Genomic DNA, 25,034 nt, shown 5'->3' with positions numbered 1-25,034 from the left:
GCATTGATGGACCCACTGGTGTTTCCTGAACTGCATTGAGAAGCAACAACTATTATTTGATTCTTTTCCCTCTTTGATTCCTCTTCCTTTGACATCCTAGTTATTACCATAAAAAGTTTTAATCAAATTGGTTAAAATCATCTATTAACTACTCTGACAAGATCACTGCAGTTTTATTTATTTATTTTTAAAAGGCCATAAACACCGAATAAATAGATATTTTGTGACCATATTGATTTATAAGACAGACAGAGGAAGTTTTTACTGTGCACTATAGACTTCTCCATAAAGGAACATTATTGAGACATTTCTTGCTAAGGTTTTCCTATTCGCATCTCTCGGTAAGTACTATATCGTCAGCAGCAAGAAATATATCCTTTCAATTTCAGTTGTCCACTTCAAGAGGAAGATCACATAATACCAACACTTAATCTCTTAATAATCAATTCAATTTAATAAAAAATCATTGTGTGTACTATGTGAAATGCACCATGTGAAACGAGCTTTTTCAGCACTTTCTTATACACGAGGCTTTACTTCCAGTAACTTTATATGTCATGACTAATCCTCACAACCACCACTTTATAGGTGATAAAGCTGAGTTCAATCTGATTCAATAACTTGGCCAAGGTCACACAGTTCTATGATTCAGTAACGTGGCTAAGTTTCCATGGCAGAATTCTTATGAAATCCTAGGTTTAACTCATTCTCAAAACTTAGCTCTATTCACTGGGCCAAGCCAAGTCCCAAGATATCACTCAAAGTTTTGTGAATAATTAACTAATATAGGGATATGAACTATGTTATAACTTCTTCCATGGACCTCATTTAAGTGTATAACAATCTTTGAAGAAAGAAGTGTAATTTTATGCTATTGAGATATAATAGAGCTATATAAACTGTGCCATAATTTTCATGCTGAAATTTAATTTAAGATATCGCCATGTATTTGTTTTTCTTTCTTAATTGGTGCTTACCAACCCTCTACTATTGATCCAAATCTTTAAATACTTTAAAAAGAAATTATAATGGCTCCTCGAAACCTGTATCTGATTGCTAGTAGCTCAGAGTGAAATTTGAAGAATATCACTCTACAAAACATGATTCAGATTTTATAATATTATTGTATGGTCCAAAGTCTTTGAAGCTAACTGTCTGCCAATCAATGCCAGATTTGATCATGGGACTTTACCCAAATTATCTCCTTTACAACAGAGCACCTTCACGATTGCAATAATCTTTAACCTGCTCTAAGTGAGCTATGCATTGATCATCCTCTATAAAGTGAATGTCTTACTTCTTAGAAGACTTAAGTAGAAGAGTGTGTGTGTTAGAATTGCAACAACATGGCTAAAAGAAAAAAAAAATCAGGTACCTCCTAAAACCATAATAATAATATAAAAATAATATGGTATCTTTAAAGATACGGTAAACTTGATATGGCTATTCAAGAACTGTAGAGCAAAGTAGTTCAAATGGACAAAATATAAGGCTATTGGAAAGTTTGAAAATAAAAGGCATATCATGGGGAAAAAACAGTGATTTCATTTATACATTGATCATTTTATTGTAGAGCACCATAATGACTAAAACTAACAATTATCCAGTATCATCTCATGGTTTTCATGAACTGGCATTAAGGTACTCAGAAATACCTCGTGTCTACAGTTATAGTGCTTTTCTCCAAGAAATTCTTTATGAAGCATCAGGGGATTTAACAGCCAAATGACAATCATGTTCTCTTAAAGTATTAATACAAATTACAATTTCCCTAGCCTACATTTTGACAAATCTTGCTGGGTACTATGGTAGAGAGAATATAAGCACTAGAGACAGGTCTGGGTTCACTTACTAATAGCTGTGTGATCCTGGGAAAACTGATTAATCTCATTGACATCAGTTTCCTCATCTGTGAAATGAAGGTTGTTATGAGGTTACCTGGCATAATGTATATAAAGTTACTCGTGAAGATGAAGAGCAGTTAGATCTTCTGAAATAATCCCAAAACAAGAAATTACTATGTGAAAAGCACTGCACAGACCACTGCCAATCCATAAATATAAACTATTTGGTTCTTTTTGTAAATGCTTGATATTTGGCATAATGAAAGAAGTACTGATCTGAACTTGAGAGATCTAGAGATTCTTAAAAAAATAAAATAAAGGTGTTGGCGTAAACTTAAGGTCCTCAAGGGCCAGGAACTGTTATTCATCTTACCCTATTGTGTTTTACTTTACATAATGTGTGGAGACACTCAACAAATATTTGTTAAATTAAAGAATAATTGCATCAGTAGCTCTGCTGATGTCTAAGGTTTCTTCCAAAATTAATACACTGCTTTTATAAGAAGATGACAGGAAAGAGAGTGCATTGATTGTATAAACACTATATTGTAGTGTTATATTAGGGCACATGTATTAAAAATGTTAACCGCTAGTTTGGCTAGAGACCTTGAAGTTTATGTGAAAATGGGGAAGCTGTATGTGTTATTTTATAAACACACACACACACACATATGTATATATATATATATATATATATATATATGTATATATATATATATATAATTAATAGATATTTGTAACATTCATTTGCTACTCACCAAGGAATTATTGAATCAAAGGAACATGATCTTAAGGTCTTTGTAATGTGATGTTTGCTTTATTGCACTAGTAGAATGTCAGATTCCAATTAGACAATATTTTTTAAGAATTTTAAATAATGGCAATGGAAAACAAGGAATAATTCTTAGTGTTCTTTGTAACTTTTTGTTTGTAACTTAGGAGCCCTTGCTGGCTGAATTCTGTGCCAAGAATTTGCAGACTGCATAAACATTTTCATTTGCTAAAATGTTAATGCCTTAATTTTAAATCTACATAATACTTAGCTCATTAGAGCTAATGACCTCTGCCATTCACTTTTACATCGTGACCTAATTCAGAATTATTTTCCAGTTCCACTTTTACATATACCTGAACTTGCATAGGATTAAGTGCTGTGTAAGCCCATCAGCTCACTGTGAGCCTGTACAAGGGGATCAATATTTACTTCATCTACTTATCTTTGGTCTAGCAAATTTGGCATTGCAGCAGCAACATGATTTCAGGGACTCAGAAAACAGTGCTTTCCTTGCCTAATACATTTCTTTTAAGTCTCTTGTCATTTGTAAAGTCAGCAGGAAAGCAGATATCCTGATCACAAGGACTGATGATTATTGACCTTCTATCTGAAGACAGAGTCAGTAACCAATCATATATATCTAAGAGTAGCTCTGCTTAGCAGCACCAAATGGAATTTTTTTTCCTTCTTTTCATATAATAATTATTCCTTTCCTTTTTCTCATAAAAACCCTTGCTTTCACCCTGTAATTGAGACACTATGTGTATTTCTACCTAAATCTGTGTACTACAAGTTGTAATTCTGTTATCCCAAATAAACACTTTGCTTCCAACTGGGTTCTTGTCTTTTTAGGTTGACAATAAGAAATACATATTTGGTCTTGTCCTATTTCTGGCATAGAGCGCCTAAAACAAACAAACAAACAAACAAACAAACAAATAAAAAATCCTTGGAATGCCCTAAGTGAGGATAGCAGTAAAGGTTTTCTTTTGTTGTGACACTTTTAATGAGGAAACTTTTTGGAAAGCACTCAAGGATGAGGGCTGGTTTTCAGGGTAACCAGCTGTGTGATTAGAGGGCTGAAACTTTCAGACTCACTCCCTGACCTCCTATGTGGGGAGAGACTGAGGATTGAGTTCAATCAACAATGGCCAATTATGGCCATTCGATTATGCTCATGTAATGAGGCCTCCATAAAAACCCCAACGGAAAGGGTTCAGACAACCTCTAGTTGGTGCACCTGTAGAGATTCCGGGAGAATGGAGTGCTTGGAGAACATGGAAGCTGCGAGATCGTGCTCAATTCTTATACTTTCCCATTTTTATACTTGAAGTCTTTATCATGTCTCATTGTGATTGTTAGTACCATCAATAAAATTTGAAATAATAATGGTGACAGTGAGCACTTCTGTCTTATTCCTAACCTTATTGGGGCCGCTCCTAGCATTTCTCCATCAAGCAGAATGCTGACTTTTGAGATAACATAACAAGTATTTTATCATGTTAAAGAGATATTCATCTGTTCCTATTTTGAGTGCTTTTTATAAGTTGTTGAAACCATGAGCACTTTAATAAACACCAACCACAGTAAAGCTATTCTTCTGACCTATCAGCTCTCCTAACCTCCAAGCTCTTGCTGATGTCTCCCATTGGCTGAAACTAAGCAGAAGACAGAGAAGGGAGTCTCTCAGGGGCAGCTCTCCAGAGCACAGAACAGGGTAGACGGGGATAGAAGGTAGATCTGGAGGAACAGACACAGTATATCCAATGCCAATAACAGATAACAAAACAGCTTCTCTCTTCATTAGTTGAAAACAAAAATATTATGGTTGGCAAAAGCAATTTTCTTGAAGCTAATAGTATCATCTTGGCTTACAAAAACAAGTGAAAGAAAAGTGTGGGGTCTCAATCTTGGCACTTTTACATGGAAAGCCACTGGGACTAACCTTTTCTGCGTCTAGTGTTGGCAGGTCCATGGATTGCATTTCCTGGTCAGGACCGAGCTTCCTGAATGTACTTTCCCCCTGTATCCAATATCTTATTTTTAAAACCTTGCCACTCCTTCCTCAGACCTAAAAATAATGTTCTTGTGTGATGGATATCTGACGGGTCAGTTGTCACTACCGGAACCAGACAGTGTATCTTCGGGGAAGGGTCCAGCGGAACACGCCCTTGTTCCTGGCACCTCGGCCATTCTCCAGGGGCGTCCCATTCAGGCCTACCCCAGATGCCCCCACACATCAGCAGGCCTGGTTTTAAGGGCAGAGAGTTCACTGGAGTGTACCATATGATGCCCTCTTGGATGGGCCGGTTCCTTTCTACCACATGGACTGCACATTTGGGAGCCATCGTGGGTCATGGGGTTGCCAGATAAAATACAGGACATTCAGTTAAATTTAAATTTCAGGTAAGCAACGAATAATTTTTAGTATAAATATATCACAGATATTGCAAGAGACATCCTTATACCAAAAAAAAATATTATTCATTATGCGAAATTCAAATTCAGCTGGGCATCCCATATTTTTCTTTGCTAAATCTGGCAACCTGCATAACAGAGCTCTTCCCCAAATAATCTTCCACTATGCTTCCTGCTTCCTCCCTCAGTTTCGAAATCCCTTCACTGGAATTAGGTTCGCTAAAGTGTTAAGACAACCTAGGAGGGATGTTACCTATACAAGTCACAGTTAAGATTCACTTTTGAGGCCTTTGCTTCTGCCTCTAACTCCCACTAGCAGCGACTGATCTACCTGATCAGTAAATGTGTTATTTGGGCACTAAGAAGGACATTTTGGTGGTGGTTGAGAACTAGGGTGGATCATGAAAAATTTAGATTCTAGCAGGTGTGTGTAGGGGTAGAAATGGGGGTGGGGGTGTCTGGGCATAGCTTAAAGGAATGCACACACAAAAGGGAATGCCGAAGAGATCTGTACTTCCTGACATTTCCCCCTGACTGGGATCCTTGCATTATTCCTTCCTCGCTTTCCCCTTTCCTTCCTTTCTTCATTCAACACAAACTCATCCCCAGGTGTAGGGCATTAACTAGAGGCTGGGCCCTAGCAGAACAGAAAGCAAGAGGCCTGGTGGAGGAAACAAATGCCAAGCAACCAAGAGCTGGGGTCAAAATAGGCCGGAAGGAGAAATAAAACCAAGAAATATTTAAAAATTAGGTGCTTGACATTTAAGGAAAAAAGTCCACAGTTAGCCAAGAATGACTGCTTATTGCAGGATTCAAAACCTCTGAATGACAAAACTAAAAAAAGGACGTGATGGTAGCACGGGGCGCCCTGCTGACCTTCTCCCTGCCTGAGTACTTCTCCATTCCAGCCTCTATGCAGCCACAAGCAGAGACAAACAGCAGCCGCCCTCTCCTTGCAGACTCTGAACCACATGGCTGTGGCTGACACAGCGGCCCCATCTCAACGAAGTAAATAAACCAGACCGCAGCCTTATTTTCTGAGACTGACTCAACCTAACCAGCTTTCCCAAATGTTGTGGCCCAAGAGACTAAGAGTTCAATCGGTTGTGAGGCAGACGAAGCTTCCATGTGGCATCGAAGTTCATGCCTGGAGACCGATCATTCAGGGGAGTCAGGCTTGGTTAAACTGTGAGGTATAAATTCGTGTTTGCTGTCATTTCCCCACCTGAGGTTTTTGAGCCATACCACTCAAACATGAGGCCCTCGCTACAAGACCCTGCTCAAGTCTGACCTGTAAAGAGAAGCAGAAGAGTTTCATGCTCTAATTGAGTAGGGTGGTCAGCTCATCCTGTTTTGTCCAGGACTTTCTGAGTTTCAGCCATGAAAGTCCCACACCCCAGGAAACCCCTCAGTTCCAGGCACACTGGGGCGATTGGTCAACTTAAAATCAAGATACCAAGATTTCGATATCTGAATATCAGTTTCCTTAGCTGTAAAAATGCTGGGGCTGATCAATACAACTTCTAATGCTACTGCTGCATTTAACAGTCCATGATTTACCCTCACGTTCCTGACCTTACCCATACCCATCGGCTCCCAAACGAAATTCAGTTAGTTCAAGTTCTCAGTTTACTTAATCTGAGGATGAACTAATCACCGGTGTGTTAACAGGAAGGGATGATAGTGTTCGCAGAGGAACTGGAACAATGGCTCTGGGAGGAAGGCATGTGGCCATGGCTGAGTGGTTCTAATGGTGGGAATTCAGCTGGGGAGTGTGGCTCTGTGCCACCCAGAGAGGAAGATATTTTTAGGTAAGCAGGTTTTGAGGCAGCCAGCCTGAGTGAGAGAGCTGGTTTGAGGGGCTGGTTTCAGCTGCACAGCTAGAACGGTAGCCACATGCAGGGCAGTCTTGACTGACTTGAACCAACTTTCACACTAATATGTGAATTAAGTCAGTAGTTGAAACCAGAGACTGCAGCAGAAAGGAAGTAGTCTACTGATAACACTATTTATTTATTTTTAAATGTATTTGCTTTAAGCTTTGGTCATCTGAAATACAGATGTACAGTTATCATTTTGGAGTAGTTGAGAGTTCAAACTCTGTAATCACCACCTACTAACTGTATAATATTGGGCAAGTATTAGATGGAATCACACAAACTTGCCGATATTAGACATTTTTTGACCTGTAGAAACAGGAATGTCACATGGTTAAGCCTAATAATTTACTCTTTCTTTTCCTTGAAACACAGATAGGCACCAACCTTGAGAGGACAGAGAGAAGACTAAGTGGTGCTCAGAACAGATGCTGACTCACACTCCCTGCTCCTTGGTGTCCATTATTTCCCCCACTGCCTCCTCCACCACTACAGGCAAAGACGCGCACAGGGCCCAGAGACTCCATCAGCTGAACCTAAGGAAGGCTGCACTATTTCCAGGACGTGGGACACTGACAAACCAAGGTAGATGGGTCATCTGAGCTGAATGGAGAACTGCCTGCTAATCCCAGGGTTAGGAAACAAGAATAAGGCACATACCACAGATTTTTCAGGTTGTTCTGAGAACTGAAGATTTTGTTTTTCTTCTCGGTACAGAACAATCAGTTCCAAAGCACAGTAGGGAGCTTTTACAGTGGGGTTTTGCTTTAACAAAACTGGGCCTCATCGTTAGCCTTAAATCTGTGTTTGTAGCAACCGCACAACGCGGCTGTCTTATTCAATTTAATTATACACACACACATGCACATACATTATGAAGCACACACAAAACAATTAAACAGCCTCATCATTACAGAGTACAAAAAAGTTACATTGGGTTTCTTCTCTCAATAACTAACAGGAAGCAATAAAAAGAGAGGAAACATTAAACATTTTGCTGTGGTATTATCATCATAATTAGATAAAATTTATTAACTTAGGCAAATTCACTTGGCTTTTTATAGCTCGAGGAATCTAGGAAATAGCTTCCTTAAATATAATGAGGAAGTACATCCTTAGGTCTCAATGTTTTTTATCCATAACACTCCTGCGTTTTGTCTGTTCCCTTCGAGTTCATTCCCTTGGTGCTGAAGCAATCTACTCACAGAAGAACAGGGAACACTCCAATCCTTAGGTCAAATGATGGCTGGGGGGAGCCTTTGGACTCCAAGGCTAGCACTTCTCTACTGTGCAGATACCAAAGATATGATGTCAGAAATCTAAAAAAGAAAAGAGAAGAAATGAACCTTGAACATGGCTTGGTTTAAATTCTCTCTCAAGCAGGCATCTTTCAAATGTGAGAAAGTTCAGTTCTCAACATGTATTAACAAAAAGTGTTTACAACAGAAATGCCTGGTTGTGCCTAATAATGGCTTTACCCTTTGAATTAATTCTTTGCTGGTGACAAAGCCTGAGCTTTTGAACTAGTAGGTATGGCTAGGCAGGGCTTTTTTGTTTGGCTTGGCTCTCTTAAATGAGTAGAAAAGGCTTGGTTGGGCACCTGGTATTTTGTGGCTAGTAATTATACTACAATTGCTACTGTGCATTACCAAAACTTCAGTTTTTTTTTTAAACAAAAGCCAAGTATACTCTTCAAAACAAACATCTTTTGAAAGATTAGTGTGCTTTGCAATAATTTTAAAATCCACTTCACAAATAGGATTTGGTACAAATCAGATTGTTTTTTTCTTTTTGAAGCTGTTTCGCTTTAATGCAGTATCTCTTTGCCTGCCAACTTGGTCTGAGTTCCTTCAGCTCTTACACGAGTATGTGATCTTTTCACTTAAGCTGTCTTAATGCTTTCTTTTCCCTTATCTGCTGTGGATGCACTGTATAATGACATGTCTCCCTGGGAACAGCTTTACCCTAGGGTGCGTGCTCATAACTGAGGCAGGGATAGTGATAAACACTTAAATACCCAGAGAAACGAATCACCTTATCCACATTTAGAAGACTAGTAAATCATCTATGGATGGGCTTTCATAGCTGTGGGTCTTCCTCTGAAAAGACCAGGTTCCCAGTTCTTAAGTGAAAACTCGATCACCAAGCTTGTAAGATCAAGCCATGGGTGTGTGCCTGCATGTGCGTATGTGTATGTGTGTGCACATGTGTGTGTGTGTGTGTGTGTGTGTGTGTGTGTGTGTGCTGGAACAACAGGAATTGAGATAGGTGCAGGGGGGGGGGTGGCAGGGAGGGATGATGGTCCATTTAAAAACCAATCGGACAGGACAGGGCTTAACATGCTAGTTCCCAAATATAAAAACTCCCATCAATGCCTCTTCCCCTTACTATTACGACAGAAACTTCACCTCACAAGGACCTGATGAAGTTAAATGTGATAAACATGTGATAGAAAAATGGTTTGTTCTTGGTATTCCCCCATCCCCACCTTGAGCCACGGACAGCAGGCTCCTGACAAATTGCCTCAGGTAGGGGAATGATGTGACAGGATAAAGAGCAAAACGAGAACAAAACAACTTCCCTTAGTTGTGTTTTGTATTATAAAAGTCTTCAGAAGACTAAAGAGAATTTTGAGTGCAGCCAAAGTATTTGGAAGAAAAAGGTTTAAGGAGAGTGGGGCTTCCCTGGAAGACCAGAAACATGACCTGCACTGGGGTCGGAGGAGGGGTAGATGAGAATTCGGAGAGAAAAGGCATGGGTGGGTCCTTCTCTCTTACTCTACTCCTCTGTCTCAGGAAGGCAGCAAGCCTGGGGAGAAGAATGGCTATGTGATGCAGGTCTACAGAACTTTCCAGATCCTGGATTGGTTCCAAAGTAGCAAGCGGTTGCTGGACACAGGTGGACTATGTAAACAAGAAGGCACAGATATTTTATGGTAAAGGAAAACTAGAAGAAACTGTAAACATCTTGGTTGGTGCCTCCTTAGAGTGCTAACTTGGAAAGTGCTATCTCCCAATACTTTGGCACTACCCCTGTACTCCCACCAAGTCCCACCCCAAACTTAGACATATCCTCAAAGTTGGGGAAATACCAAAATAATGGAAGTCATTTCTAACATCTTCCAACATAGAGCAGGGACTTAAAAGATAAATTAGGTTGATTTATAGTAGAATAAAAATACTTCTTGCTTGAGTTTGTATACTGTTTCCGTGCCTAATCTAGTTTGAGCTTCTGGGGAAGACAATGTGTCACAGTGGAAAGACCACTACCCTGAGAGACAGCTACCACCTTGTGGTGTGTGATTTTGGACAGGTCATGTAAATACTCTGGATCTCGGGGTCCTTGATCTATAAAATGTGTGTGATAACATCTGTCCTGACAATTCACAGTGCTGCTTTAAGAAATGGGATGCTGCATGTGGATGTCATAGAATACCGTACAAGGCAGGGAGGCAGCCTAAACAGTATCAAATGCAAAGCAAAATTAGAAGAAAAACACTACATACTAACTCCAGCTTGTAGGAACTTAGAGGAATGACTGGCTAGATACTCATCAATTTCATTTTCTCTTCCTGGTACACAAAGGACAACATTTTTCTGCTACCCCTGCAGTTAGGATGGGGCCTTGTGATTGGGTTTTGCCAGTGGGATGTGGCAGAAGTAACAGACTTGTAGAATTAGCCACAAATTCCACTGTGTGGTTTTATATATACTGTAGTCTCTTCTCTCTCTGTGGCAACTGTGAAATCTAAATGTTGACAGTGATGGCATTTTAAGATGAAAGGAGCCTGAATTGCTCAGGAGGTCCCCCTACCTACTACAGTGGATTGTGATGTAAGATGTAAACTTTTATTTTAAGTCAATAATATTTTGGGGTTCATGTGTTATCTAGCCTATCCTGACTAGCATAGTACTATAATAACTGAATAATAATATATTATTATAACAATATATAGACACATATCATGTATGTATACATATATTGTGAGGTGTCTCAAGTGGTTCAGTCTGTATCTTTCCTACCATATTACAAAGAACATAAATGTTGAATTGGTGCTGTTCTTGGGCAAAGATGTCACAAGCACAAGTTACAGTGACATTCAAGTCTATGGAAGTCAGTGGAAGCGCATTTATCTGTAAACCTGGGGGAAATCTCTCACCTGGAGTTGACAGACCCAGGCTCTCTGCACTACCTCATGGGAGCTGCTGAGGTTTTACCTTGAATGATTGCTGCCTAGCTGGGAGACAGCCCCTCCCTTCCTGGCTCAAACTCTCCATGGACACCCAGTATTCTAAAAGGGAGGACCCAGGAGATGCTCTTGGATCTAGGCAATCAGGAAGCTCGTTCTGTAGGTAGCGCAGCTATCATAAAACATCTCAAAGCAGTAGGATTCGCATGTTTGCTACCTCCATTCCCTAAACTGTTTCAGCATGCTCACATTTGCAGTTTAACTTCTATGCAAGCCAGCAGAGCAGTTGGCATTAGTGACTGTATTCAGAAACCTAAAACTCAGTGCGGTCCTGGAGGCTGTTCAACTGCAGTCAGCAGGAGAGCGATGCTCCCCCCAGAAACCACACTTTCTTTGTCTAGGGCTGGCAAGAAAGTCCAGTTATCTTTGAGGCCCTGGGCTTCAGATTTCCTCTGGTGCATGCCTGGTCACTACCCCAACTCTGGATAAGGCTTTATCTTAATGCCTTTGGACCTGTGGGAAGAATCCCTAGGGATGGCTGGTCACTTATTCCTTAACAAAAACTACCTCCTTTGGATGAGCGAGCTGGCTTTGATCCATGGTAGAGAATCCTGCCCAGTGGGCATGCAGACTTGGGCCGCTGGTCACAGAGCAAATGAAGAACACTGAATACTGTGGGAAATCTGTCAGCACAATTGAATAAAATCTTAAAGCTTCCATCCTATACCAAATGTCGGTAAGTGCAACTTTACCATCATCTTTGAATAAATGCTACTGACCTTCAGAAAAAGAAAGCATTTATATGCTTTCTCTAGGTATTATATTATTATCATTCTGAGAATTGGTAACCTGAAAAATAAAGATACTTTAAAAAACTGTTGCTTTCTAAAATACATTATTTTAAAATCATGAAATGAATATGTGCTTATTGTAGTAAATTTGCCAAGTACAGAAGGTGTTTAAAATGTTTTAATAACATCTATCAGCTTCTGCCTTGTGATATAGTTAGCCATGTACATGTCTATCTTCCCACTAAATTATATGTTTCTTGAGGGAAAAAAATCATAGCATTTCTTCATCTTTGTATAGCCCATAACACCAAGACGCAGAGCCTTTAATACAGTAAAATACAATAAATCTTTGTGGAATAATATGATTCAATTAATTTTAGAGAGTTGGTATTTTCACCCACCTTTGTGGACCAGAGTTTCCAAGGTTGAAAACAAAAGATACCTGCAATAAAGACTACCTACCCTGGGTGAAGTAGTACCTGACTATGGACTCTGAAGTCAGAGAGATGTGGTCTAGAACTCATCTCTGATCTTACTAATGATGTGGACGCAGGTAGGTTATTTCAATGCTCTGAGTCTCCAGTGGGATGGAGGCTCTGCTTCAAATTGTCCTTGCTACTGGACCCAAGCTGATGGAATGATCACAACTTGACATGTTTCCTGGAACTGTCCCAGTTTTAACACTGAAAATCCCACGCCTTGGGAAATTACTCAATCTCGGGCAAACAAGGAGGTCGGTCACCCTACAGAGAAGTAGGACAAATCACACACTGGCTCTTAAAGCTTCTGTATAGAAGCCAAACACAACACTTCTACACATTTCAGTGATTCAAGCAAGTCACATGGCTACAAGAACTCCGAGGGGCAGGGATGTGTCATCCTGACTATATCCAGGGGAAGAGAACAGGAAATATTTGCTTGCCAGCTCTAAGTGACCACTATACCTACTTTCTCCTTCCTGCCCCTATCTGGGTTTATAGTCCCTCAGGTGACATGCACCTCTAGCACCGGATACTAGTACAATTATTGTCAATGAACTTTTGTTCCACATGTTCCATTCCAAAAACAGCATCAGTAGTAGACTGAGCAGTGGATGCCAAAGACAGAATCAGCTTCTCCTTCAACAATATCTGTTCATTCATTTATTGATTAGTGGATTCATTTATTAGACAAATGTTGATTGAACCCTTATTGTGCTAGAGATGTGCTATGTGATGTGATGTGACCTTCAGTACAAAATATTTAAGTCTAAGAAATAGTACTAGGCTTTTACTATGCCATTTATTAATCTCATTTCTTCTATTATGTTGTGGGCAGTTTGATATTTTCTTTCCTGCCTCTTCTCAACATTCACTAAAGACTGAAGTTAGAGGCTTAAAATAACATTATATTAAAATGCTCAAACTGATAAGTTCATGCCTGCTTAGCCAAAGGGCACTTCCCACTCATGGCTCTGCCTCGTGGGTTAGGTGCTGGGTTTGGGGAAGGGCACAGGACTTAACACTGGAAATTCGTGGTGCTCTTACGTATTTGCTAGTCCCTGCAGTTTGATTTTATGCCATAAATGTACCATTAGCCATTCTCAGATGCAAGTGGCTGCCTCCGAAGGTCTAGGTCCCAGTGGTCTCTATCATCTGTGGAACGCTGAGAACCCACACTCAGGCCACATCCTGAACCAATTAAATCGTAATCTCTGGGGTGGGTGAGACTCAGGCAACTGATAGTTTTTAATGTTTCCCAGGTGAAACCATTGGCCTGGGATGAGGTTCTCACATTTTAACATGCATCAGAATCACCGGGAGGGCTTGTTAAAACACAGATTTCTGGGCCCCACCCCCAGAGTTTGTGATTTAAAGGGTCTCAGGTAAGGCCTGAAAATTTGCATTTCTAAGACGTTCTCATATAATAATGATGCTGCTGGTCTGGAGGGCATATTTTGACAATCACTGGTGTAGGAGACGCTTGGCATTCTTAACAACTGAGTGGAATGGGGATGCCATAGTGGCAGGGAGGCCTGTGCTGGATTTTGATCAACTCTGTAGGAGTACATAGTTTGATAGCATATATAATGTTTTGCAATCTTTTAAAAATATATACATAGCTGTGCAAACTGTATCATGAGACTGTATCACCTCACTGAAACTATGTAGCATATGTTGATTAACCAGTCTCCCATAAATGAATGTTTACTTTTCTTTTGCCATTAGAAGCATTCAAACAGCAAGATGAACAGATCTATCAGGTAAATTCATTAAGGTTAAATTGTTGGATCAAATTATGTCCAATTTCCATTTAGATCCAAACTGCCAAACTCCCTAGGAATTCCCAAGAGGCAGTATAATTACAAGGTTTCTGCTTGGGTTAGCTACTGGCTTGGCCGCTTACTATTTGTGTATCCTGGGGCAAAGTATACTCAATGTCCCTGTGCCTCAGTTTCCTCATCTGTAAAATGGTGCAAAAAGCAGTGCTTTACTCAAGGCTGTTGTGAGGATTAAATGAGAGAATACCTGCGAAACAGTATGACACTTGACACAAAGCAGGTCCTGACACAAAACAGAAAACTTTTAAAAAGACAGAACAAGACAAGTAGAATCTCTGAGACAATGGTGGGTGATCCAGATAATCTCATCTTGGTTTGGCCTGCTGCTTCCATGTAGCACCAAAGTTCCCAATAACCCCATATTTGGACTATAGATGTAGCCTATAGCAATGAGGACTGTGTTACAAGGGCATGGCATGACTGAAAGGCTCAGCAATTTCACCAGGACCAATGTGACTTCCCTGAGGCTCAGGTCTTTGCCTTTGCTTTGGGTCCTGACACAATAACTTACACAGATAAAGTGTGGGGTTCTAATACTAGTGTCCTCAAAGGAGCGATGTGTCATGTCAAGAGTGAGATTTAATGCTGACAACAGGTACAAGAGGCTTACCTGGGGAAATCGATGCTGAAAGAAAAGTGACTTGCCTAAGATTATACAAAAGGAAATGATGGAGGTGGAATTAGTAATAGGAGAAAGCATCGTCTTCCCATTGTGCAAAACTGCTCGCTCTCTCTGTCTGTCTGTCTCTCTCCCTCATTAAAGGAATGGCGTCAGCCAAGTAAAGAAATGACAGTGATAATGATGACTATGACAACAGCAGCTAACTAATTTCTATTGAATACCATGGACCAGGTGCTACGATAAGCATTTTACGTGGATTATTTTACTTAATTCTAACAACCCTATGGTTGAGTGTTCACATGCGCCAGCTGCTCTTCTAAGCACTGCAGGCATGCAGATTCCTTTCCTTCTCACAGAAATCCCATGAGGTAGGTACTAATATTATCTCCATTTTACAGATGATAAGTTGAGAGATAGAGAGGTTAGCTAACTTACAGAAACTTAGTGGGTACCGGGTTCACAGATCTGACCCAGATATTCTGGCTATTTGTTTGTTTGTTTTTTTAAACTTCAGGTGGAGAAAGTCGTATTAATCACACTTCTTGGTCCACAGTGCCCTCTTCTCATTAGTCTCTGCAAGGCCCCCCTTTGATTTTATCTATCTCTATCTATCTATCTATCTATCTATCTATCTATCTATCTATCTATCTATCTATCATCTGTCATTGCATTTTATTTGTGCTTCCTCCCATTCTATTCCCTTTCTCTAGAGCAAACATTCTCTAGAAGCAAATCAGTTAGGATGAGGTCATATTGGAGTATGATCCAACTATAATGATGACTATGACAACAGCAGCCCTTAATCCAACAGGACTGGTGTCCTTATAAGAAGAGGGTCATGTGAAGATACAGAAACACAGGGAGAATGCCACGTGAAAATGGATGCGGAAATTGGACTGATGTATCTATAAACCAAGGGCTACCCAGGTATGCCAGAAGCTATGAAAGAGGCATGAAACAGATTCTTCCACACAGTCCTCAGAAGGAACCAACCTTGCCAACACCCTGACTGTGGACTCTAGCCTCCGGAACTGGAAGGGTATAAACTTGTACTATCCTAAGCCACTCAGTTTGTGGTACTTGGTTATGACAGCCCTATAAAACTAATATAGGTAGTCCCCCCTTATCCATGGGGGATATGTTCCAAGACCCCCAGTGGATGCCTGAAAACTTGGATAGTACCGAACTCTATAGATACTATTTTTTTCCTAAACATACATACCTATGATAAAGTTTAACTTATAAATTAGGCACAGTAAGAGATTAACAAGAATCATTAATAATAAAACAGGGCAATTATAATAATATTCTGTAATAAAAATTATGTAAATGTGGTCTCTCTCCAGTGATTTTTAAATTTTTCAATCCAAACTATTTCTGAATGTGTGTACCCACTCCTTACTGATAGTAAATGGCTTGGTGTTACTTGTTTCAGTGGATCTCTTGCTGAAGTCTTCCTATAGGCTTGGTGCTTTCCGGCACAACATGTTGTTATCAGTCGGAACATGTCTTCTGTGCGTGTCTTCCATCCACAAATTTAATGCCTTTTCCATCTTAACTAAGCATTTATCATGCACTGTGGCTGTAACTTTTGCAGTTTGAGGTGTGACAACAAAACTGGCACAAATTTCTTTTTCCTTCCTCACAATTTCATGGATAGAAGATTTGTTCTTACCATAGATCTCAGCAACGTAAGAGTATAGTCTTTTTTCTTTCCTTTTATGTCAAGAACTTTCACCTTTTCACTTAAAGAAAGCACTTTGCAGCTTCTCTTTGGCATATCCAAATGGCCAGCATCACCACTCCTGTGCTTTGGGGCCATTATTAAGTAAAGTAAGGGTTACTTGAACACAAGCACTAGGACAGGAGGACAGTGGATCTGATAACATAGAATGCCACTAAGTGGCCAGGGGTGAATAACATACACAGCGTGAATACGCTGGACAAAGGGATGATTCACTCCCCGAGTGTAACAGAGCAGGACGGCGCAATATTTCATCGCCCTATTCAGAATGGCATGCAATTTAAATTATGAATTGTTTAATTTTGAAATTTTCCATTTAGTATTTTTGGACTGTGATTGACTGTGGGTAACTGAAACCCGAGAAAGTGAAACCGCGAATAAGCGGGGACTACTCCACAAGGCTCCATAGGGAGACATTTTAGCAAGATTTTGCCCAACAACCCTGGTTCCATCACCCACGCCCTCTCTGTGCTGCTGATCCTGCTGATTCCAGCTCTGGATACTACACACCATCGCATTTTTCTGCTCCTGTCCGCAGGCTATCAAGATGATGGTAAAATTTTATAAATGGGTTATGTTACAAGGTCATTGCCGCTGACCACACTTGCCCCTCTCTGAGCCTGAGCAATATTTGATCACACTGAACTTCAGCAACATAAAGATTCTCAACTGGGGTTGGGAGTGAGAAGGGCCTGTGGTTTGGAATAAAATCTTTGCCTCACTGCTTTTTATGCTTTGCAAAGGAGGGTACAGGTCCATCATATTTCCCTTTGTGTCACTTGCCTGAGGTTATTAAGTAGGAAAACTGAATTCGAGTCCAGGTGTGCCTGACTCCAGGAACTGCTCTCTCTATCCTGGTCCATAGCCCAGCTTCTTGTCTCTTTACTCTAGTAAAATTGCTCTTTGAAAGATCACCAATGGCCATTGAGTTGCCAAATCGAAAGATCTTTTTTTCTCATCTTTGTTCTCAACTCCTTCTTAGCATTCGAAACTGATGACTTCCTCCTTTTTCTTGAAATTGTCTCTTCTGCATCTGCTGCTCTTCTGGGCCTTTCCTCACACCAACTGTTTCTCCTCTGGCTCTACTTCCTTCTCAATTTCCCTAATGAGGGCATGTCTCAAGGTCTCCCCCTTGGCCATCTTTTTTGCCCTTCTCTGCTTTCTCTAGGTAATTTCATCCAATCTCCCGTTTTGCCATCTACTGCCATAAACTTGCAGGGCATCTGAAAATCTGTCTAGCCTTGAGCTTTTCTCAAGGTCCATATTTCAAACTTCCTCCTGGACATCATTCCCCAACTGTCTCAATAGTTTAAACTCAAAGTGTCAAAAGATGAACTCATTGAGTTTCTCCCCCGAGACCGGCCAGGTCCTTACTTTTATCTTCCCACTCACCCAGGCCAGAGATTCCACTCTTTTTCTTGTCTTCTACATGCATTACATGTCAAATTCAATAAATTCTAACCACCCCAGTATCTCATATCTCTTTTTTCTATCAGTTCCCTCCACCACCTTGCCTTTGTTACTCTCACCACATAAATGGATTAGTACATTACCAATCACGTGCCCTTCACACCAGCCAAACTGAAATATTTCTGCTATGAACACTCCACATCTTCTCACCTCCTTTCCCATCCCCTTTGCTTATAGTTCATCTTCCTGGAGTACCTTCTGTTCCCCCATCTCTGTATTTCCAAATCTTACTTATCTTCAAAGCTCAGTTACAATGCTACTTTCATAAAGCCATCAATTAATGCTTTCCTCTGCCCTGCCCCCTTAACTAGAAACTATTGCTCCAGCCTCCGAGTTTTTATAGCTCTTTATCTAGACCTCTCCTATAACACTGAACATTTCCTTTGTGTGTTAGTTATTTGTATTAATAACAACAGACATCCTTTGTTAACATCTTAATGCATTATTTCATTTAATCCTCCTAATGACTCTATGAAGTAGCTGCTATTATCCCCATTTGGCAGGTTAGGAAACTGAGCATGGAGAGGTTAAATAACTTATCTAAGAATGAGTAAGTGGTGAAGTCAGGGTTCAAGTGAACAGAGTCCTAGAGCCCACACTTTTAACCACTACTACACAAGACATCATGTGGTTCTCTAGATAAGGAGTTCCTTAATGGTGAAAATACTTGTACGCTCTATCTTTGCATCTCCCAAAGTGCAGAATGCCATTCATTACATTTCCTTACATTTTAGAGAAGCTCAGTAAAAAGAGGCACAGGTTCCCTGTCAAAGGTTCCCTGTCCCTCATCGATAGGCGGGTAAATTGGTGACTATTATATGGTGTTTGATGCAAATACTGCAGTTCCGTTTTCCCACTAGTCCCCCTCTTTATTTCTTTCTTTTTGTCCCTTTTCTGCCCTCACCCTGTGGAGAAGGTAATGTTATCAGCAAGGGCAAAAGGGGTCTCTTTCTACTCCAAGGAGACCTTAGAGGCATTCTCCTGGAGAATAGAGGCTTTTAATAGTATTCAGGCAGCAGTTTTCTTTATCTGGCAAATGCTCTACAGTCTGTAACCTTCGGTCATTCCAGAGAATGAAACTTCTGAAATAAACACAGAGGAATGGACCTTTTATTATCTCCAGATGAGACTGTGCAGCCTTGGAAGATGTTGAAATAATTCTGCTATGCTAGATCACACTTCTGTTATCTTCCAAAGGGAAAGAAAGCTCCTTTCACTGAGAAGTGGTAACTTGTGTTAATTAAAAAGCCAGCTTGGACTAGATTGAACACTCCACCCCATCTGGACTTTTCTGGTTTGCTTTTTATTTAATTTTGCACCTCCTCCCCTTTTTAAATAAGAGATCAAGTTGGGTTCAAACACACACACATGCGCATGCACACACATACACACGCACGCACATGTAAAACTGTTGTTTTTGAGTCCTTACCCAAGATTTAGATGTTATTTTATAAAACAAGGATGAAATCTGAAAGTGAAATGTCCTTTAGGACATTACTGGAAAAAGAAGTATGATAAAGCATATCTGTAGAATTTTAACTTTTACTCTTGTCTGTCAGTGATGGCCAGCTGAGAAGATTCCACATAGAAGTTACCCAATAAATATTTATTGAATGAACCCAATACTTAGAATATTGGGCTATAGCAATATAAAATATAATTTCAAAATTGATGGTGCCACCTATTGGTGAAGATATAAACTGTAAAATGATGACTTATATAATAAGTTACTTCATGTTTCCCAATCATTTGCTACCTACTTCCACAGAGATTCTGAGTAGCTGAGGAGCTGGAACGAGTAGCTCCCTGGTCCATGCAGACATGAGGTACTAATGTTTTCAATTTAGTTGCTCTCTACAAAGTGCCTATTAAGGGCACAGTACCTTGGAAGATGCCAGAGAAGTGAAGACATACCCCTGCCTTCAAGGAGTGTCTTATCTGGGTGGAAAGAGAAGACCTACCTCCTGAAAACAATCAACAAATGGAATGAAACAATGAATAGTCTGACACTATAATGCATGATGTTCATTCCATATATATGGTATATTTTATATATTATATGGTAACCATACGTTTTAGACTCACAGAGCAGAAACAAGTCTATTTTGCTTACCACTTACCCCAGGCCTAGCATATTACAGTCCTGGCACTTAGTAGGCAATTGATAAATGCTATTAAATAACTGAATAGTTGAGGTCTTGGTTAGATACATGTAGTTTATAGAATATTTAAAATTCAGACTGGCAATACAGATCAGAAAATATGTGTGAACACAGGAAGTCCTATGGAGGAAGTGGAGTTTGAGTTCTGTTCTGGAAAATCCCTCGGGGGATTTATATAACCTGATACAGACAAAGCCATCAATGTAGAGAGATCTCTTACAGTCTTGACTTTGTGTTTGAACTTGGGTTTTATGGTTTGCTGTGCCAGCCCATAATTTTTCCTCAGTCAATTACTGAGGTTTTGCTCAATCCTGGTGGAGTCCAAAAGCAAAGGAAAAGAAGAAGTCAGGTAGTGGGTAGCTGCAAAGCTGTTAACATACTAAGTCTTATAGGCAGGAGTAATTCTTGGAGTATGCGAGTAGCCTAGAAAGGTTTTTCCTTGCTCCCTTCCTCCAACCTAACTATGTGCTTCAAAGTATTCTTACAAATATTTGGCAATATGTATCAAGAGTCTTAAAATAGTCATATCTTTTAACCCAGTACTTTCCTTCTAAGAGAGTATACTAAGGAAATAATCAGAAATGTGAACAAACGCCTTCTAGAACAAAGGGAAAATCTCTACTCAATATGGAGCATCTGTAGAGAAAAAAGGGAAATATTTATTTTTTGCTACAGATATAAGACAATTCTCACAGGCTAGTAAAAAAATGTGGCACAAAATTTGTATAGGCAGGTTATCCTTGAATAGAAGGATGTGGGTTGTTTTGATTTTACTCAAGTATAATAAAGTCTTTGAAATTTAGTAGGTGAAATTTAGCTCATCCATTCTGGTTATTCCTCCTTTCACTGTCTTTGACTAGACTATTTTACAACTCAGAAAGAGGTTAACATGTAAAAAATTGATAGTTAGGTAAATGTTTCCTGTCCATAGCTATATAAATGATTCCTATTAATTCAATGCAAATAAATTCTGTTTGGTAGATAATACAAATCTCTGTAAATCAAATCCATTTGAACTGGCTATAACATCTTACTGGTTCTCTCATTAATTAATGAGTTAAATAAAATCTTTGATATGTATTCATTTGATATTTAAATGAATTATGATTTTACTTTTGGAAGCTATCCTTTAACACTACATATTTCCTATGTTATAGATTTTTAAAAGTAAACATGTGTTGCTAATTTTTAGTAAAATTTTAAGTATAATATGCATGCATACTTAAATTTAAATTTCAGTATAACATGCATTATACTAAATTAAAATGTTTTAACTTTAAAACATGCACATGTTAATTTAGCATGCATGCATGCATATATAAGTTTATAGCACAATGAATTTTCACAAAATCAATGCACCTTTGTAACCAGTCCCCAGATCATGGAATGGAACATTATCACCACCCCAGAAATTGCCCTATGCCTCCTTCCTAGTCACTGATACCTCCCTGCCAAATAGGTAAACGCTATTCTGACTGCTAACATCAGAGATTCATTTTGTCTGATTTTTAATGTTCTATAAATGGAGTTGTATGGTATATATTCATTTGTGCCTGGCTTCCTTTACTCATCCTCATGTTTGAGATTCATCCATTTTGTTGCATAAAGTTTTAGTTCGTTCATTCTCATTGCTGTGTAGAATTCTATTATGTGAATAGATTACAATTTATCTATTCTTCTGCTGATCAGTATTTAGATTGTTTTTGGTTTGGGGCTATTACAAATAGTGTGCCTATGAATATTTTTGTATATATTTTTTGGTGAAAATATGAACACATTTCTGATGACTATCATGTGTATTAATTTAAAATTTGAAAACTAAGCCTAAACTATATTTAAAAATGTTTCTTTTTTCTCTATGGGTCATTCCATCAATACGAACTGTTTTTGATTAATGAACTCTTTTAAAATGTAAATGTATTCCTGAAGAATTAATCCTTATTTATGCCTGATTGTGAATTTCTATAATCCGATAATGAGATCAACGGCTAGTTGGGAAGTTTCCACTGGTGCTGAAGGGCGTGAGGAAATATGGGGTGAGGAAAAGGGAGTGGGAGACTGGGTCTGATAGAAGGCAGTGGGCGCTGGAACATTAGGGGTGCAGCTGAGGAGAGGGCAGGGGGTGGGAGCTGCACTGACTTTTCCACTGAAGGTCTTGGCTGTTTCCTTTGAAAATAATCACTAGATGGTTTGTTTTAAATAGTTTACAGTTGGCAAAGTGCTTTCACATCCATTACCTCATTCGATCTTGCTCTCACAAGCAGGTCAGTATTTTCATAACTGTTCTTATTTTAGATGTTTAAAGTGTAAAAGTGGATATCATGGTTGGACTGGTAGTTAGGTTACAATTCCTCCCCACTGATGCCAAGCTCCATAATCTAAGTGCGTCTAATTCATCCTCTTCAGATCAACTGGTACTTCCCTATTCAATCCCCATCTCAGAAGCAGGGAAATTAGGAGGAATTAAAAAGCAGTGGGAGCAGAAAATATCTCATCACCATCTCTTTTATTATCAAATATTGTAGACTCTAAGTGACGGGTCCAAGATCCATCTGTCATATGTGACCAAGGGCCAAAAGAATGGTACAGACTAGCAGGGTTTGTACTTTGGTCTTCTGCAACTGGGCACTGACCCAACAAAGAAGAAGGTGGGGCAGGGTGGAGTGGATGAAGGTAGCATGGAGATCCAGGATGGGCCAACCCAGAAAGCTTGGTGGGGGTGGGGCATGGGGCTAATCCTTAGAATGGCACTAGAGTTAAAACTGGAGTACAATCAGAACTGGAAGGAAATTTTAGCATAACTAAGGGTTCTGGGTAAAATAGTGCAATGGATAGACTATGCTAGAAAAGCTGTGGTGAGTTTGGGGGTGCAGGTGGGTATCAGGTAAGTGGCTGAGCAGCAAGTCCAAGATCTTGGAGGTGATGAACAAAGAGGCTCAGGTTGGAATGCAGTCAGGCATCTCAGTGGATCTGAGACAGACTTTTGTCTCAAGAAGAATTTTCAGAACGTATATCTGGACTTGTAGCTGTTTTTGAGATCTCTCGAATATGGTTCAGCCGAGCTTGCTGTAATGTACCCTCAGCAGTCCTAACAGCAGATGACAGGGGAGGCAGCTGTGGTGCATGCCTCCTGTGGATGGATGGTCAGGCAGAATGGGATTCACCTGAGCACACCTGACAGCTGCTCTCCTGTGTCCTTTGCTTCTGTGCCCTGAGAAAGGATTAAGGCCGATCCATGCCAGCCCTGTCAATGGGCTCACTCTAACTTGGCAAGCATATTATTGTTGACAGCTTCCAGGTGTGTGTTTTCTTAGAGATAGATTCCATGCAAGAAAATGCAATCCTCGTTGCCAGGGTATTAATTTAACAAGTAAACAAAGTGCTAAAGGAGAACATGAAGACGTTTCCAGGCTTCTCGCTGGGCTCATCTGGAACAGCTTGTCTGCTTCCCACACTAAAAAGGCCCAACAACTCTGCCGTAGATAGTGTGTACTTCATCCTTTTTTCTTAATAAATATTTTAAAGCTTATTCTTACACCTTAGAACTCTAGCACTGTGCACCCATAGGGAGCCTCTCACTTAATATGAAGAATAAACAAAGAGTAGGATTCCATTTTAAATCTATAAAAATGAAGGGATCCGGGAGATTAAATAAATTCTTAAGCCTCACATACTAAGGTATTAAAACTGGATCCCAAACATGTAACTAGGTATCTATCCAAGTTCCATCCTCCATAGAGAACATAGTCTTGGAGTCTCACTTTCTACAGATCGGAAACATTAACACTGAAAGCTAGTCAGGCTACCAATTGGGACATATTTGCACAGGTTAAAGCCCCCTTAAAGGAGCCCTCAGCTGCATCTTACTCTCTAACTTCTAAAGTAGCCAAAGGATTTGGTTATCCAACAAGCCTCTGAGATAAATGCTTGATTGTCCTTTCAGGATTTCAAAGTTGTTCTTTGGGAACAGTCCAATCCTAATTGCTCAGTTTTGCGGGCATAAGCGTGGATTAATCATTAGTATATCAGTTCCTTTTCTACATTATCTGCAGTTTCTTGAATGAGTTTCTAATTTATAAAGTAGTAGCCTACTTAATGTTACTGCTACAAATGTCATTTTCCAAGTATATTTCAAATTCTCAAATTTCTTACTGATAAATATAAATCTGTGTTCTTAAAATTTCAAAAAGCATTTTACACAAGGAAAAACAATTGAGGGGCTAGTTATTAGTGTCATATAACACAGATTGGGATTGGGTACATTTTGTAAGATACAAAATTGCTGTGGCATTTTATCACTAAAAAGCGCTCTATATGCAGCAGCAAGAGGAAATCAGATGGCTCTAAAGAACAGAGTCGAGTCATGTTATCTTGTTGCCTTTGGAAAAGAGAGTGAGCCACTGGGTGACCCCTGGCCAGGTGAAGGTGGAATGAGAGCTACAGACATGGTTAAAATTTTTTTAAAATATAGTTTTCTATACTACAAAAAGAATACTTCCTCATTATTCGAATAGAAAATCTGACTAAATGGAGAGGGGAAGAAAATAAAAAACACTTTAATACTACAACTGATTACTAATTTCTGCACTGGCTTTCTATAGCTTTGGGAATTACTGTCTAAATTAAGGGAGGAAAGAGAATTACCCTTGAAAGTACCTTAAGTCACTCAGTGTTGGAACAGAATGTTGCTTCCTCAGATGAGCGTCTAACAAAGTAATGTATTTAAAAGCCATGTTATTTAAATGTAAACAAACAAAAAACAAAAGAATGTATTAACTCTAGAATCACACCTCCATGACAGACACTCAATGTATGAAAAGCA

At 39.6% G+C, this 25,034-nt stretch overlaps 1 protein-coding gene across 1 annotated transcript in view; it reads right to left on the bottom strand.

The window, feature by feature from the left end:
• Window positions 1–25,034, bottom strand: part of NFE2L2 (nuclear factor, erythroid 2 like 2) — an 83,184-nt gene that overhangs the window by 37,314 nt on the left and 20,836 nt on the right. The window contains exon 2 of the mRNA XM_023529196.1: window positions 8,120–8,233. The gene's annotated coding sequence lies outside the window, so the exon portion shown is untranslated. The remainder of the gene's footprint in view (window positions 1–8,119; window positions 8,234–25,034) is intronic.

This window comes from Pteropus vampyrus, unplaced genomic scaffold (genome assembly GCF_000151845.1).
Source record: "Pteropus vampyrus isolate Shadow unplaced genomic scaffold, Pvam_2.0 Scaffold2, whole genome shotgun sequence".
In the NCBI taxonomy this organism is placed as follows: domain Eukaryota; kingdom Metazoa; phylum Chordata; class Mammalia; order Chiroptera; family Pteropodidae; genus Pteropus; species Pteropus vampyrus.
This window is presented reverse-complemented; position numbering and strand designations above follow the sequence as displayed.